Here is a 13,230-nt window from a genome sequence, read left to right as displayed (position 1 = left end):
AAATGGAGGCCTGAGTGCACGCATTCATTTTTTTTCCTCTCTGTCCACTGTAAGCTTTGTTTTCTAGATTTCAGAACAGTGAGCTCAGAAGCTTGCAGAGTTGCTTTTAATTTCCAGTGGTTCTTGGATTAGTTGCTGGTCCTGTTGGGAGTGAAGGTTAAATGTGTGTGAATTAGTGGACTGAAGTGCAGTATTTAAGGAGAGAAAGTACTTTTTATGAATTAGATTATAGCTGTCAGTAGATTCTTTTTTGCAAGATTGAGAGCTTTACCCTGACAGCACTAGTGTGGTAGAATGCTTTTTTGTTTTCTTTGAGGATAGTTAAGGTACAAATGCTCTAAGATCGTGTGCTTGATAAATGGTGAATTTGCCTTTCTAACCTTACAGTTTCTCTCTAATCCTTCCCAGAATTGGATTAGATCACTTTTTTCTTAGTAATATTAGGTGAAACAGCTTTTTTTATCAACAGTAATTAAAGGCAGCCCCTCTGCACCTTTTGTGGGCTGTAAAAAAAAAAAAAAACAAAACCTTGGTCTGTGGTCTGCAGCTGACTTTTTCTGTGAGGATGGAGTGTGTTTGGGTGGGGGATGTTGCTGTGAAACCTAGTCTACTTGAGCTTCCAGTAGGTTGTACATACTCTCTAGACACTTCTTAGAGCATCTGGAACTTTGGAGATGCTTTCTGAACCTGAAGAGGCTTATGGAGTACTTGCATTTTCCTCTTCTTGATTCAGCCCTGGCTTTGTACACGTGGGAGCAGATCTTTCTTACGTGCATCTAATGCCTGCTAACTCTCTAGGTTAAAGAGGTTAAAAGTTGGATTTTGGGGGACTGTAGAAAGGTCACAGGATTGTACCAAGAAGCTGGGAAGAGATCCAGGACACCATAAGCATGCCCCAAAGTGCTGACTGATATTTGTAAGGAGCTTGACACTCAGTTTTGTTACAGACATTTTTACTTTATAGAATTGGAAGTGACATAGATATATCTGTATTATATGTATGTCTTAGTATTTTTTTGAGTTGATACAAGCCACCTTCATGTCTGTTACAGGATTCTTGTTCAAGTAACCTGTAGTCTTTGCTATTGTTATAAGTAGATCAAGAGTGATCCTTCATTAGCTGGATTTTCTATATTTTTATTGAAAAGGTCCAAGCTCTTGGCTTTGGCTCACTTCAGCACAAAGCAGCAAGATAATAGTGACCTCAAGATATGAATGAAATCCAAGAACACATGTGATAATAACCTTCAACTAACTCAAAAAAAAAAAAACAAAGAGGTTAACCTCTTTGCCTCATCCTCCATCATTTATGAAAAATGGTAGTGCTACTAGGATTGATGGATGCTACTATATCCAGCTGAGAACTGGTTAATCTCTATTATTAAAGGGAGATACAATACTAAAGTATAAATTTTTCTCTTTATGTAGCCTCACTACTTAGACAACATTCCTTGAATTAACTATGCAAATTCTCTGAACACAGGCATTTGATTTTATTTTCCCCTTAAAAAAAGCTGTTGCTGACACTTTTACAACTTGCACAGACTTACTCTGCAAGACTTGACTGCCTCTAGTACTCACTGTTTATGACTGGAGGAGGGAAGCTTTCTTCCCTTGTCCTTAAAGAACTGGTGTATAATTCAAGTATAATTTGCTTTCAGCTTTATTCATCTAAGAAATAATTTTGATTATTCTGAACAGTGACAGACATCATCCAATTTTTTAAAAACCCGAAAGAGTAAAAATAGATTTTTTGATCATGGTGGCTCTCAGTGCTGAAGATTTTTTTTCTAGTATTTCATTTATTACTGATATCTCTATTTTTCTACATAGGATCTTGTAAAGCATTTGATATTGTCACTTCATAAGGAGTTTGTGAATGGCTTATCTTAACAAGAGTTCAAGATACTTGAGAGTATTTCTAAAATGCAGCATTCAGATATTTTACAGGCTCTTTTGTGTAAATAACTACTTTCTGCTTGGGCAAAGGTGAGATTTAAGTCATTCTTTGAAACATTTGTAGATCTTTGTACAGACTAGAAACAGATTTTTGTGTTGTTAATTTATTTGGTCAACAGCAATATAAACGAACGAACTAGGTTACTCTTGCTTCCAAGGCTTTTCTTTTTGTTGTTTTGCAGGACTTACAAATGAAAATACCACCTCTTTCACTTGTTGCATTTGTGAACTTATCTTAAGATAAAGTACAGCAAAGAAATTGAAACCCACTTTGTAGGGTGAACAGACAGTTTTAATAGTATGTTATGGCTAATGCATTCTGAAAATAGCAAATATTTGAGTAACGCAGGAAATCAAAATTTAAGGAAGCTTCTCAAACTGATCTGTTTAAATGGAATAGGGCAAAAATTCTGACATAGTGGTAATGCAGAGGTACTGTTTAAACTAGAAGCATTATGTAGTGTTGTAAACCCATTTTATTATTAAGTACAATACTTAGATGATAATTTCATATAAGTGTTAAACTGGCACCAGTCCTCAGACAAGCATCTATCCCTCGGAGTCATTAAAAATACAGGAGGTTATGTGACAAACTAAATCAGAAGCACAATATGAACTAAAACAAAAGCCATTTCTTGGTATGGATGGGGTCTTGGTATGGATGGGGGAAAGGTTGGGATTTTTTTTTTTTCATTTGGATTCCTTCTTCAGTTCTGTTCCCCAAGTGACTCTGCAGGTGTTTGGCTGGCCCTTCATAGAGGACCAGAGCAGAGTAGTCCTTTCCATTTAGCAGAAGTGTTATTCAAAATGGGCGGCTTGAAGTTGTGGCCAGAATGTTGAATTTCTTTAACGCTTTGCATTTATGTATTTGCAAGCCCCACTGAAAATACACTTCATGTATTTGCAGCTTCCCATTCTTTCAGTTACATTCTGAGAATCTGAGTTTGTGCATGGGCTTAAAACAAATCTGTGCGGGAGGGAGTTCAGAGTCCAGAATATCCTTTGCTCAGTGCCTAGAATTAGCTGCTAACATGCACATAAAAGCTTGTGGTTTAAGATGCATATGGATGATGTTGCTCTTTTCAGTCAAATTTGCAGTGGGGGGTTAGAAATCTGAAAATTGAACTGTATTGCAAAGGATTGGTATATATAACGTAGATATTGCAAACATCAGATACTATTCAGAACATTGCAGCAGAAAAGGTACATATCAATCGTTACTAACAATGATATTTTATTCTAGTAGTTTGTAATAATTACCTGTTTGTAAGGTTAAGACATCAAAATGGAAACTAATGGGTGGTCATATTTGCTCATATTATAATTCATTTTAGGTAATTGAAAGTTGACTTCAATAAATATAACTGTAAATGCAAATATACCCATCTGTTCTTGGGTATGGTAAGCACAACCTAGAACCACCATATTTGCGGAGGGAGATCAGGTATGCTACAGCCATCACCATTGTTTCCCATCCCACAGCAAGGAAGTACCATCTCTCCCTCTCAGGTTGTATCTTGATTTGACCAGCTCTCCTTCACTCTCTTTAAGTGACTTGGTTTTTTACACCTGAAAGTGGTGCTTCAGTTTAGTAGGACTGTCAATGGATGCAGCCATTTGAAAACATTGTCTTCTAAGTGGCAGTTTTGCTATTTCTGTAGTAAAAGAATTCCTGGAATTCTTTACCACTTTTTTTCCTGGTGGTTTGTCATTCTGTTTAGTCATCACTTCTGTGAGAGGATGTGACAATGGCACAGGTAAAATATGAGCTTATTTATAAAGAGTTTATCTGCCACACACACCAGTTCAATTTAGTGAAGTGTTTAATGCTTTTCAGTGTACCTCAGAGAATCCCATATCCTTTTGAAATGACACTTATTGTAAATAGATGACCTGGCAAAACTAGATATCAAAGCTGGATGACAGCAGGCAGAAATAAAGAACAACTTCCTAGGTTTAAAACTTGTATTAATAATAGTCTGGGCCTAATGTTTTCCAAGACTGTGCTGCCAGAAGAAAGGGGGGGGGGAAGGCTGCGGGCAAGCTTTAAGTGATTCCGTGTTGCAGTTTCCAAACCAGCTCCACATGGGTAATGCATATGCTGAATTGCTCTTTGTCTTTTAAATCTATTTTAAAAACTTTCTTCATGTGATGCTGCTTGTAACAAGACTTGATTCTATAAAGTGCCCCAGAGATTTAACTATTGGAAGGAAAATTTCTATATCATTGCAGATTGTATCATGATGCTGAATTAAGCCTAGCACAAAATTGACTCAATATTTTAAAAGCAGTTACTTTTTTTCTTTTTCTCCAGGCTAGCAAGCAATTGAAGACAGACAAATCAGCATTCTGGCTTAAGTGAAGAGAAGATCAGAGTGAGTGAGAAGGGTTATGAGTCAGAATACCATTCTGTCGGGTGGCTGATGGAGACCCTGTTCAGTCTGGAAGGTTTTTAAACACAATAGCAACATTCTTTTAAAGTTTCTGCCTTAATACCTTTCCGAGGAGACCAAAATTATGAGGGAAATTTCTGACAATTCAGATGGGAAGAAAGACTTAAATACTATGGATTTTTAAATGAAATCTTTCTGTGTTAACAGTCTTCTCTTTAACCTTTTCATTTTGCGAACGAATGGGGGCATGCTTCCCTAATTGCATGACTGTGCAGAGTTTTTTGGTTTGTTTCCTTTTCCTCCCTTTTATTTTACTCTTTGGCAGTGTTTTTTTCATTCCATGGTCAGTGACTGGTAACAGTCTACAGGAATAGATGGTGCTGCTGTAACTGTGCTGCGGATATGCAAGTTAGCTGTCTAAAAGAATGTGCTGTGCACCTGAACATCAAGAACCTAGACACTCTAAAATAACAAAAAATAATAAAGCAGGGTATAACTGCAGACTCTTACATGATTCTTCCACCTACTGGCAAACATTAAAATGAAACCAGAAGAGGTGTCGCGAGGTAGACTTAGCCACATTCTCATCAGACCAGGCATTGGTTTAAGCCATTGATAATGCAGGGATAAAATGCAAATGCCTATTCTCAGTACTGACAAACATTAGGAGCCTGCTACCGTGTGTATGCACGGAGCATGAGAAAAGCAGTGCCTTAGTAGCTTGTGCTAAGATTACAGCTTTGTGTTCTGCAGAAGTAAGGACCTGGGGTGCATGTTTGACTTATAGGACAAGGAAGAAGCTCCATTTCAAGATTATGCTGCCTTGTACAGTAAAGATTTCTTGAACATAGTACCTTCCAAACAGCTTTTTCAGCTTCCAGTAGCAGTCTAAAGGGGACAGTAAGGAGTCTCTGTTTTAGCCTCATTTGAATTTTCTCTTGAAAGCCCTTGCTTATCCCTCACAGGCTGATGTTTCTTAGCGTGGACTGCGCACAGGGGCAGTTCTAAGATGTCCATAAGCACCTGACCTGATTTTGTTTAGAATTCCCCTTCATTCTTCACATATGGGAACAGCCCATGCCTAAAGCTATGTGTATTAGAGAGAAGGGGAGAGGAAATGTAACTGGAGTAGGTTTGGATCGGGGGAAAAAAAATCCCTGATTCCTGTAGAGTTTGACAAAGGCATTTTTCTGTTGTTTACCTTACCAGATGTTTCCTATTCCCAGTTGAATGGTGTCCTCAGCCTTAAAATGATAGGTCACATTTAAGTGATGAACTATTTTCAGTGCCTAATCTGAAAGACCCATTTGGGATTTGATGTTCAGAGGCAGATAAACAGCAGTTCTGCAAATCAGCACCTCCAAAGGAAAACTGCTGTGGAGAGCCTGAACATCTTGTGGTTTTAAAAGTGATGAACTGAAATTTTGGAGCATGAGTTAAGCCCTTATGTGACAGCAACAGTGATTAATTACTGTGTATATGCCTCTTTTGGGTTCTCCATGCTGCAGAAAGGCATGTAAAGTTTCTTTACAAGCTTCTATTTTAATATTAAAAATATTTCCAATACTTTTACAAATCCAGTTCAGCACGGGGGTTTGGGTTTGGTTTGTTTTCTCGGTTTGCTAAACTGTCTTCTGAGCGCGACCTGGGAGACCTGTAATGCAGGTCTTGGCACGCCCCTGTGGTGTTTGTTGAAATGTGTGTGTGCCTGGGCATGCTACCGAGGAGCAGCAGAGCATGATACCATGACTGGTATGGCTTTTTTATCCCAGGCGATACAACCCTGAGCAAATGGTTAGGGTAGCTCCTGCAGGGAGAAGTGTTGAGAGAGACCCCAACGAAAGATGAGTCTCTTGTAACGAGCTAGATTGAAATGACCTTGCTTAGCTTCCAGTAGCAGTCTTGCCAGGACAGAGTTCAGCTCAGGTTCATTTAAAATTAGGTCTCGGGTAGGCTGAGTTTGTGTGACTAAAACAATGCTTTTCAGGTGCTGGCTGAATGCATCCCAGCAGCTAGGAGTTGAACTCAAGCTTTAAGACTGAAGCTAAGGTAGGTGAAGGACAGGAGTTGGATACTAGGGAAATGTGTTGCTGCTGTTCATATCAGAGGGTGCACCAATGGGACTCTCACTGTTAGTCCTGGAGATCTTGCTTTTCCAGAGCTGCCTCCTCCCCCACACTACTCATCTGTTTGTTTGAAAACAAGCAGGTCCTGCCTGTACAGTCCCAACCGTGGTGTTTCCTACTTGAGACCTCCATCAAGAGGATATGGGAGTTACCAGGAGTATTGAATCCTGCAAGAAGGGGCTTTAAGCAAGGTATTTAGTTTCAGATGTTGCAAGATTTGCTGGGGTATGCTCTTCTATTCCCTTTCTTTCAGTTTACCACTTCTGTTTGTGGCGAGCACCCAGCTTAGTTCTGTGTGCGCCCTTTCCTGTGCCAACCATTGGGCACTACCAGCTTTCTGTGCCCAAGCTGAGCTTGGAAGCGGTGCTGGGAAACAGACATCCTTGCTTCTGAGGGGGTGAGAGCCAGCGAAAGGGAAATCGGGGGCTCCACCTCTTCCCTTATTCCTGTGCCAAAAGTGATGTGGGAGTTTGTTACACTGTCACCCTTGCAGGGACGTGACCTCCAGGACAAACAGAAGAGGTATGACCTCACTCAGCTGTACTCCCTAGCAATGAAATACCGTAAACAAGGACTGCCTGTACATGATACTTCTCATTAATCTAAACATAGCTAATAAAAAAGATGTGCAAGGCCCTCTAGAAACTGTTTGGCAAAACATCAGAGCTAAAAGCCTTGTTAGCAAGCTCTTAAGTAACATGTTTCTGATTTTGAAAAGAAACTTGGAAAATAGTGAAGAAGTCATGCAGCCTTTTTCCTTAACTCCCGAATGGTCATTAAAATCATAGTTGCCCTGTTTAAAGAATTGGAAGTGTATTTCTCAAGGTGACTAAGCTAAAATGCATTCACAGCATCCCTATGCCACTCCTGTCAAGTTAACACCAGCTGCAGAGAGCAAGCACTGGATGAGTTTTGCTGTCAATAATGTCAGCTCAAGCATTGCTTTCTTTGCTTGTTTTTCTCTTGACCTCACACCTATTCACTTGTGCTGGTAACCCAGTCAAAAGTTGACATAACAGGCTTGATTGCTCTGGGACTTGGAATAACTCAGCAAAAAGGTTTGCAATCTCATTCACTTGTGAGGTGGCACAGCATCAGTGGGAAGAAACAGAGGTCACTCAGTGCTGAGAGAAGGGCTTTATAAACAGTTTTTCTTTAGTGTTATTTCACCTTGTTTCTTATAGGGCTCATTTTTCAGTGTACAAATTAGATCAATTTAAAAGCAGTATTATAAAAGTATTCCATATTGAACGTGCCTGGTCTATTCAGTGTTAATGTTCAAGCAGTGAATAAACTAGTCCTTGCTTGATGAGACAACTGCACAATATTATCTAAATCTTAAAAGGAGAAGAGTTGACAATTAATAGAAGCCTCAAGACTTTGATGCTTAACTCCTGCTGAGATCCTAGGCTGCCGCTCTAGCAAGGACATCTTGTTAAGAGAGTGATAAAAATTTGACTGCATTTCATGGTAAAATCTTACAACATTTAATAAAAATATATGCATATCTGCAAAATACTTTGTCTTGTTTGATTTCTTCCCTATTTTACCTCTTTTTCTCTCTGTCCACATTCTCCAAACCTAGGAAGTGAGGCTAGTGAATGCTGGTGTATATTACCCATGCTCATTGATGAGCTTGGCATGGGAACAGCTGTTACAAACTGCTGTTGTGGTCCTGCTACTATGCCTAGTCCTGTTTATTGTTTCAATTTTGTCTGAAGTTTTGTTACAGACAGAGGGTTTGTTTGTGAATTCCTTCTTGAGATCTGTAGGGGGTGGGGGCTCAGCGTGTTATTTATCTGCCAGAAATACTTGGACACATCCTTCAAATGTTCTATTGTCTTAGGCTTCTTGCAGCTGCTTTATGATTTTTTTTCCTGCCCCTACTTTCACTATTTACTGCGTTGTGTTTTTCTTTTTTTCTGATTCATTATGGAATGTCAATTTAACACTCATGTAGACCACACGGAATTATTTACTAATGAATGTAAACTCCCTTCCTAGACAAGGTGCTGCTTTATAAAACTTGATGAGATGACCTGGCAATCTGTGTACTTCTCACAGAGCTCTTGTGAGTTAGGTAAATTCAATTCCTTTCTTTTATTGATAGAAACAGGGAGACACTTGTTTTCAAGTCCTAATCCAGTGCAAATTAAAAACAGTATTTTATTGATGTTATTTTCCACCTCCTATCTCTTTAATTTTTTATTTCAACCACTGGGTCTCCTTTTTATGATCTGAAGCAGACAATGGATAAATATCCTAATGAAGATATCTATCAACATGACAGATGCCAAATATTAAAAGAGCATGCGTAGTACAGGGTAAAATATTAGCAACTCATATGTTCAAGTTGACCACTGTCCTTTAACGCCAGTATGCTCTGTGCTACTTGAAAGCAGCATATTGAGAAATAAATCACTTCTATTAACCCCACCGTCGCCAAACAAATCTGGCAGTTATACTACAGTGTTACTGAAATGGAAGAAAAACACCTTGGTTTATACCTGGTTGGAAGTGCATTTTGGAAATTTTAAAAAGCCGGCTTTAGACTATATGAACCCTTCTCCCCGCAAGCCCCTAAGATCACCAATCATCTGGAAAAGTCCTAATCAAATAACAAGACAAATAACTTTGTGGAATAATGATCTATATATGTGTTCTCGATCCATTAATTGGAATACTGGAGTGAAGATGTAATTACCTTAAAATCACACAGATGCAGCAAAAATGCATTAAAAAAATGCGCTTTCAACTGTGTAAACTTTTATCAGGTAAACTGTTCCTTTTTGCTCAGCAGCCAAGTAATTGTGTTCTGCATAGGATAACTGAGGGTTGTGTGGGTAAAATTGGCCTAAATGTTGTGAATTTTAGCATCACTGCACCTAAATTTTGATTGCCTGGAAGAATCCAGATCTTTAGTGTTGTTCCCAAATTTTCTGTGACACAAGTGAGGCAATTATAGTGGAAACCTACTGAACAGATAGTTACTTAAAATAGGCCATAATGAAAGTTGATGTGTGTTTTAAACTATTTTTAATTTATCTTTTGGCAGATGCACGCTGTGAGGTGTTCCATTTCCCTCCAGTTTCTGTACTCTGAACCTGCCAAAAGTAGGTACCTGAGTCTTGATTAAAAAAATAATAATCATAATAAAAAAAAGCAAAACTTTACTTTTCTTCCCTTTTTGCAGTCACAGCTGCATGACAGAAGCTATGGGTTTGAGTTCTCCCAGGAAGAAGATAAAGAAATAGTTTGATGTATTTTGGGTTAGTTACCTAATTGCTGATCCATAAAAGGAAAAATGCCCTGTGCGTGTCCACGTGGGATACCTAAGGATAAAGGCACTCGTAAAACAAGAAGAGGAACACCTGGCAGGCTCTTGGGTGTTCACCGTCCCTGAATATGCTCCACAAACTTGAATTCTGAAACCCATTGTGCTTCTGCACAGTAGTGTTTGCAAGACTAGATGGTATGTTATCATGGACTTTGATAGGATAGCAACAGTGTATGACAAAACATTTCATATATTTTGTGTCTGTATTATTGCCACTGCCTCCCTCCCCAGTGTCTTATATGCCATTTTATGTAATGGAGCTATCTCATCACAGAGGTTCGTAGGTAGAGCTCCTGTGGTGGTGGTATATAGGCAATGCAGAACATGGATAGGTGCTGTTCTCCGGTATCTTCAGGCATCACCTGTGAAGCAAACATGCTGGACGTGCTCCATATCAGACTGTAAATCTGTCTAGAAGGGATAGGACAGGAAACATGAAAATTGTTGAAGGGCTCTTAAGTATGTAAGCATCACATCCTGGAGTGAGGACAAGGACATTCCTGAGCTGTCTTTGGAAATAGATGCAGCATAATTGTGTTGGATTGTTTTCCCCTGAGTGAAATTCTGCTGAAGGACAGGATTTGTTCAGTGAAGAACCATATAGATGTGGCTAATCTGTATTTAGCTGTAAAAGCACTATTTCCATGTATCTGCGCATCTGTATTTGTTGGCACTCCATTGCAGAGTTGATGTGATCTTTCAGTTCATTTTTTGTACCAGAAAGAGAAGGCTTAGCTGTTTAACATGCTCAAACTGACATTTAAAAAAAAAAAAAATCTGTTTCTATACATTATTGTAGTAGTTCTGTCAATAAAATCTATAATCCCCCTTTTCTCATCCTAGGAAGGACTGTGATGAAGGAAACACATTATTTCAAGACTTTTAACCTAGTGTTGAAGTAAGGCAGAGCAGACAGTTAATTAAATTATCTGTGCCATCTGACTCAGTAGGTTAAATCCACATGAAGGGCACATGTATAATTTTAGCATACAGGATGTTCCGCATTAACCCATCACAGTGTTTCCAGGTAATTATCCATTAAAAAAAGAAAAAGAATAAATCATTCAAAATTAAGTAGCTGGGTAATACAGAAACTACAGCAAAGCATCTTATAAAAGGTCAGGCAGAGATGCTGAGGAAGTGCCTGATTCAGGAAGCAGTGGTAAAAGCACATTGAACAAAAGTCACTGGGGAAAATTCTTGGTTGATATATAAAAGCCCAGCTATATTGCTATCAGTCCTATTGAATCCTTGCTGTTACCATACAGCATTCTGTACAGTATTCACAAGAGAAGAAAGTATACTAACACATTTTCTCACTGTGTAATTGTTTACTTTTGTATATAGACCTTTAGCACTTTGATAGCAGAGCTTGTATTCCTTCTTCTCTAAAGAAGATAGCAAAGCTCGATCGGTCAAGATTTTCAATGGGCAGAGAATATTCTGCCACATGCATGCTTCAACGTTTGGTCAAACCCACCCTCCCTACATCCCTGGTGCATTATGCACTAATTCTCTGCCATCAGTCAGCAAGTGTGTTTGATTCAGGTATCAGCTCTGTATCCTGAACATACAATAGTCTTTTTTTTTTTTTTTTTTGCATAAGTGAGATATTTTCAACAAACATGTACACCCTTGTAAGGCCACCAGCAGGCCATTTATTTTTTTTATAAAAAATGTTATTTCTTAATATAAGACTATATTTGGATGCAGATAAATTCTGAGATACTTTCAGAATGTTTCAGCCCTCATGGAATTAATGTTTTGCCCAAGAAACACTCAGTACCTGAAACGGCTTGTATGTGTAGATAACATTTTCCTGTTGTACTAAAGTAAGGTCACGGATGTGTGTGTATGTGTTGGTCATGCTGCATATCTCACAATTACCTTTAGTCTGCTTTACACACGAGCTTGAGCTAGGTAGATTTTAAACAAATATTCACCTGTCTACATAAGGTGTATATCCTCTGTTTTATGGAAGAATGACCTGTATATGTTGTTAGGCTATGGGTTAACGCTAAATTCACCGTATCTGTGGACAACATCATTCTTTCAATCAGTGGTGCCGCTAGTGGGTTCCTTTCTCTCTGTAGGAGTCTGTGCAAATAACTCAGAGTTCTGAAAATGTCAAAGCCTCTAGCTGTCCCCTGCATCTGCAACATGCGTTTCTCCCTCTTCAAAACCAATTTACGTTACTAAATCTTCAAGTCTTGGCACAGTCCCTAAAAACATTGCTTTTACTTGTCTATATTTTTTTTCTTTGGCTAGTGATTATAATTCTTTAAACCTTTGGCATTCAGGGCTTTGCCAATCTATCTGAGGCTCTCTCTTGTTCCCTGCCAAACAAAATACAATATCCTTCTTTATAGCCTGCTGACTTAGCACATGCTGTATATTACCTTCTGCAGCCTTGCATGGGAAATGAGGATTTTTGGAAGATCCAAGTTTTCTTTAACTTCATACATATATACACAGATCCTGATAATCATTCTGTAGTGTTACAGAAATAGCACATCCTCAGTCAAGCTCATTCACTGAGCTTAAAAGTAGAGAGTCCGGGGAGAAGTTGCACAGTTCCATATGTATTGTGCTATATTAGCAGGAAGAAACTTGGTTCTATGGAATTTTAAGGTGTGGTTCTTAAGATGATGACTTTGCTTTTTGGGCCAATTGAACATCTCCACAACTTTGTTTCTTTCTGTTGTTAGTGTTTGTTCTTGAAAGAAGAAACATTAGTGCTGTGAAACTGTTTGACGGGTTAAAACATGACCTATATTTGATGTTTTCTGTGTAATATTTGATTTATTTTCAGGGCACGTCTCACACTTCCGTCACAGCATTCTGATGTCCATGCTTATAATCTCTTCTTAAGCAACAGAATCCAGAATTCTATCATGAAAACTTTTCTGTTCTCTTTCACTTTTCTTCACTTTTTCTTTTTCCAATTTCTTCTTGCTGTGAAGCCAAATATTTTCAGGCTTTCGGCAATCTCAGCAAACTTCTACTTGCCGTTTCAAGAGGATCAGTTAGACATATAAGACCTCTGTACAAAACAAAACTGTTTTTTTTTCTCACTGCAGATACCATGACCTGCTAGACTTATCCAGTCTTCCAGTCCTTAATTAAACTCTTAGATTTGTCAGCTGTTTCCAGATAATTTTATTTATCTATTTATTTAACCCTGTTTTAGCTGCAAAGTAGGCTATTCAGAGTTAGACTAGGATCAAGTTTTTCAGTCCTTAATCCCAAAATATGTCATTAAGAATCAACTGAAACCATTTGGAGCACTTGCAAAATTAAAATTATGTAGAGTAATAAATATTACCTTAAAATATTTCATAATTTTATTGATTTTTTCTCTTAGAAAGCTAACTACCGTTAAATAAAGTTTGAACCCCAAAATAAACCTGATTTA

The 13,230-nt window shown here is 38.4% G+C and overlaps 1 long non-coding RNA gene across 1 annotated transcript in view; it reads right to left on the bottom strand.

Annotated features, from left to right (window-relative positions):
• The window catches only part of LOC310897698, an 852,780-nt gene that overhangs the window by 363,892 nt on the left and 475,658 nt on the right, over positions 1 to 13,230 (bottom strand). The gene's annotated exons all lie outside the window — the stretch shown is intronic.

The sequence above is a fragment of the Anser anser genome (assembly GCF_964211835.1).
Source record: "Anser anser genome assembly, chromosome: 3".
Taxonomy (NCBI): domain Eukaryota; kingdom Metazoa; phylum Chordata; class Aves; order Anseriformes; family Anatidae; genus Anser; species Anser anser.
The sequence above is the reverse complement of the archived record's forward strand: the minus strand, read 5'-3'. Positions and strand labels throughout refer to the sequence as shown.